Source organism: Chinchilla lanigera, unplaced genomic scaffold, assembly GCF_000276665.1.
Source record: "Chinchilla lanigera isolate Chin_1 unplaced genomic scaffold, ChiLan1.0 scaffold00049, whole genome shotgun sequence".
Lineage (NCBI taxonomy): Eukaryota > Metazoa > Chordata > Mammalia > Rodentia > Chinchillidae > Chinchilla > Chinchilla lanigera.
In genome coordinates, this window is record NW_004955450.1 from 9,314,944 (window position 1) to 9,320,261 (window position 5,318).

Here is a 5,318-nt window from a genome sequence, read left to right on the forward strand (position 1 = left end):
GCCCCGGGCCCTGCCCGGCTCCGGCCCGAAACCGCCGTAACGGCCGCCCCAACCCTGATCCGGCCGACCTCGGCTCCCCGCCCCGCACGCCCAGCCCGGCCCGACCCCGGGGGCTCGCGACGTGGCGTGGAAGCTGTTCCCCAGGCCCTGGGGGAAAGTTGGGAGCAATGGAAAGGCCGGTCACATTCTGGGGTCTACCCCAGGCCGTATGGGAAGGGTGCGCCTTGTTAGTAGGGATTAGTTGTAGTTTTCTTGGTCGCTGCATCTGGAGGAGCTGAGTTGGACATAAACTGGCCACCCTGCTCGCCTGACTTGGTTTTTTTTTCTTCTTTCGACAATACTTGTTGAAACCCGGCTTGGTGGCGCACGCCTATAATCCCTGCGCTTGGGAGGCTGAGGCGGGAGGATCGCTGCAGTTTCGAGGCCAGCCTGGGTTACACAACGAGTTCAAGGCCAGCCTGAACTCACAAACAAACAAACGTACTTGTTTCCCCCACGATGCATGTAATCACTCCGTACTGCAAACATGTACCAATAAAACAAAGGGGGAGGGAGAGGGGAAGGGTGACGTAAAAAGAAGGTAGGTGTGTACCAGCTCCCCATGATGAATTTAATCATTACGTACTGCAAATGTGTACTAGTAAAAATGTAAAATCCGGGGCTGGGGATTTAGCTCAGCGGGACAGTGCCTGCCTGACAAGCTAAGGTCGTGAAAAAGAAACTTAAAAAAAAAAAAAAAAAAAAAAAGTAAAATCCTTCAAAAATATATTTTAAAATGTACTTGTTTTAAACTTGTTTTAAATTTTAGGACATGTCAACATTCTAAAAATGAAGTTAAAATGAAAATGGGTCCCTTCCCTTGAGGTAAACATTGAGCAACTTTTTTTTTTCAAGAGCAGAATATATTTATTGAGGGAAAGAAAGCTTCTGTCCAAGAGAGAGACAGAAGGGTGGCCCGAGTGGGTTACCCTGTGCAACTTTTATAGCATTTATATTCCCTGGCTAAAGAGTTCTATTATAGCCCAGTTTAGGCCATTTAGCTAGGGCTTGTCTCAAAATAAAACATAAAAAGAGCTAAGGACATAGTTCAGCGTGAAGGACCTGGGTTCAACCCCACTGTCAAAAAATATGATGGCGCATGCCTGCAATTCCAGCACTTGGGAGGCTGAGACAGGAGAATCATTGTGAGTTTGAGGCCAGCTTGGGCTACAAAGTGAGCTCAAGGCCAGCCTCAACTGCATTATGAGACCCTGTCTCAAAAAGACAAAAAAAAAAAAAAAAAAAAAAAAAGCCAGATGTGGTAGCACATGCCTGTGATCCCAGCACCATGGAGGCTGAGGCAGGAGGATCACTGTGAGTTTGAGGATAGCTTGAACTACATAGTGAGTTCAAAGCCAACCCAAACTGCGTAATGACACCCTGTCTCAAAAAAAAAAAAAAAAAAGCTAACGAAAACCGTATTGCCATTGATATAATCAAAACATACTCTGGTTGTCTTTGCCTTTTGGCAAAGGGACTCATTCTGCCTGATGTCACACGCCAAGCACCAGCACAGCCCACATGCAATAGCAGCTTTGCACATCAGAGGCGTGGGGCGCTGGGATCCCCATTTTATAGAGCAGGAGGCTGAGTGTCTGAGCTACCCAGTTATTAAGTGGCAGAATCGATGCTAAAGCCCGAACCTGGCTGAATCCGCAGCAGGTTGTTAAGTCCTCAGGACGCTGTTCCCTCGCAGACGCATATAGGGTGAGTCCTGTGTCTCAGGAGCTGACCGAGCAAGCACCTGGCCAGCTCTATTAATTACGGCAATGCAACCAGCTGGCTGGAAGCCTCAGCGCCTCCTGCACTGCTGAAGCGAGCGGACGCCGGCTCCTGAGACTCGGGCTCCTGAGCTTTTCCCTTCCCCCTCGGGAACGCGTGCAAGGAGGACCAGTCCCTCACTCGTATTCCTGCTGTGTTGAGCGCAGGGTGACAGCCGAGATGGAGCCGCACGAATGGGAAAAGCACACAGAGCTGGCCTGCGGGCCAGAGGGCAGGGGGAGCACGCAAAGCACCCTCGGCTCTGGTCCTGCAGGTCAGTTTCCGAGAGCCCAGGTGACAACTAAGAACTAAATTTGTTCCCAACATAACAGCTTCACAGAGCTGCCCACGAGGCCCCCAAAGCGCCCGTTTCCACCTCTCATGTCTGATTATATGGGGGCGGCTTTGATGAACTCATCTCCCCTTGATCTCTCTCTTGAGCACTTTGTAGCTTCCAGCTTTCCCCAAATTGGGACGAATGATCTTTCAAAGAATAGAATATGTCTGGGTTTCTGTTGTGCGTTGGTTCCATCAGTATTTTAAATACTCCAAGGTCCGCTGAGCAGCTCTATGGCTTGAGCTGTAGCAATATTGTCCAGATCAGTTTGAGTTTTATTTATTTATTCATTTATTTGTCTGTTGAGACAAAGTCTTGCCGTGGAGTCCAGGCTGGTCTTGAACTTTCTGTGTAGCCTAGGCTGCCCTCCAATTCCCTGTCCTCCTGCCTCAGCCTCCTGAATGCTGGGATTGAGATTAAGATAGCTTTTCATACGATCCCTTTGTTCTTAGAATGGATTATCCAACATGAACAACTACCTTTTCTGCTGGCTGGTTTGCTTCAAAGGCCATCTGATGCCTCTTGACTGAAAAAAGGTGTTTTTGTCGGTGTGAATGTGCTAGTCCATGCTGCAGTAACATACAACTTAAAAACTCTCAGTGTTTAAGACAGTGGAATTGTATGGGTGTTAAGAGACTCTACTCCGCCTTTCTTCCAGACCTGGGCTGATGAAGGATGCTCCCTGGAACTGAGATGGTCACTGGCAAAGGAGAAAGAGCCCTCTACCAGCAATCAGAAGTTCAGTCCGGAAGTAATGTGTGTCACTTCCGCCCTGGCCAGAATGAGTCACATGATCACAGACCAAGCAGTGGAGCGGGGCGGGACAGGAAGTGTGCTCACACCTCAGGTCCCCAAGGCAGCATGCTGAAGCCCTTTGAATGGGACTAGTAAGGTTGACAACTGTCTGAGGACAGACCAGTGGCAAAATACAGCTTCTCTGATAACCTGGAATGGAGACACTTCAAAAACAACTTAGTGAACAGAAAAAGAAGTAGCGGTCCAGGAATCAAGAAAGAACCCACAGGAAAAACTAGAACTACATAGTGAGACCCTGTTTGAAAATAAAAAGAAAAACAAAAAAAAAAGGAAGAAAAAAGAAAAAGAAAGAAAGGAAAAGAAAGGGAAGAAGGAAGAAAGAGAGAAAGAAAGAAAAGAGAAGAGAAAAGGAAAAGAAAAGAAAAGAAGCAGCCTGCCACACTAACTCTAGCTCTCGGGAAGGAACCTGTGTCCAGTGGCAGAAAGTAAGTCCAAGGCAGGCTTCCAGGACACGCGTGAGGGACAGGCGTTCCCACGCCCTGTGCTGAGAAGCCAGGCTGGTCATGTGTTTTTCTGAGGAGACAGAGCCTGAAAGTGTTACCTGGTTTTGGGATGCTGGACTCTCCTGGAGGTATTTTCTGGATTCTTTTTATCTTGAACAAAGAATTGGTCAAAACAAGCACAAAAAGTAGCAAGGTTTCACATTTACTAAAGGTAGGGGGAAAAAACCATGCTCTGCAAAGCAAGGGTGGGCCACGCAGTAGGGAAGGAAGTACGTAAGTCTGCGACTTACACTTTCACAGCTATGGCTGGGCCTCACCACGTCAGGAACGTTCACAGATGCAAACAAATTGCAGAAGGATCTCACACGTCTGCCGGAAGCTCGCGGTTCTGCTGCTGTGTGCTTGCTGAACAGTGAGACAGGGTACAGTAGGACAATATGTTCAGGGACTTACTGTACTTTTATGTGTGTGTGATTTTTTTTATATTGTATATTTTTGTCAGAGCCGTATAAGAGCCACTGTGTTGGACGTATGAATGAGTCCGACTTGTGAACGCTGTCCTGGGGTGGAAGTCGCTAATAAATTGAGAACTTGCTATACACCGTGCAGAGTGAAAGAGAAAGCACAGGGCCAAGAGCCGATGGTGGCCGTCCTTTATAACTCCCGCGCTTCACGCCGACCTCAGGTCTGGGACGTTTCGTCAGAAACCCGCTTACATTTGCAGGAGAACTGGAGATAGCACTTTCTGATTGGTTCCAGGTGCAGGGTTTGGACACACCTCCCTGGACCTCCCTGATGGACGAGTTACGCCCCTTTGCTCAGGTGTTTGTCGCCCCCTAACCTCCTGCCTCAAAAACGCAGACACAGGCCCGCAGACGACCTCACCGCTTGCTGCCTATCTCCCGCAGAGCCGGGAGGGCTGTCTGCTTCTCTCACCTGCCAGCGTGTCGAGGGGATGCCTGAGGTCGGGCAGTTGCTACATCCCGGGGTGCATGGACAGAGGGGCTCTGGGGGAAAGGTGGTGCTTCAGGAGACATAAAGCTCTTGGGAGATAGACAACTGCTGGAGTGAACACACTGTAAAGCAGGCACCCCACCACTGACTGGCCACGCCCACCGAGGAAGGCAGGGCAGGACCATTAACACAGAAGAAAGCGGGGCGTGGAAACAGGTTAGCCCCTAGGTGGGACTCACTGTCCGCCAACCGTAGCTGGTGGATTCCAGTCCCTCAGGCTCTGGAAAGAACGCAGTCACTCAAACACAGGGAGGGGTTTATTTGGATGCTTTATTTTTTTCTCTCTTTTGCTTTATGTTTGGTGTTTATTTTGTTTTGTTTTCTTCCCCTATCTTTTGCTCTGTTTTTATTTTTTCTTTTTCTCATTGGTCTTTTTCTGTTACTTTTATGTCATTCTTTTGACTTTCTTTTATCCTTTTTATTTTTTAAAGAGAGTAGTACATGAGAAACAAATGAACAAAAATATAGAACAGTAGAGCATACCAGTATCACGAACATAAACAAATCAAAGCAAGAACATTCAAAGTGATACAGGGTCTCAAGACAAATTAATACAAATCAACAATGGTTGTTACATTGCATATCGCTATCCTCAACTACATTGCTCAGATTATCAGATGTAAGAATGAAAGATTGCTCAAACCATTAAAAAGAATAAGAAAATAATTCTTCAATAAAACCTTAGAGATAATACAGAGTTTCACTAGACAAGACGGTAGTTCACCATTGTAACTCCATTGCATATTGTTACCTTCAAATCAGTTGCTCAGACCACCAGACACAAGCATACAAAGTTGATCAGAACATAAAAAATTGTGAGCATTAACTGTTCATTTCTTTTTTTTTTTTTTTTTTTGGTTTTTCTCTGGTACCGGGAACCGAACTCACGATCTTGCGCTTGCCAGGCA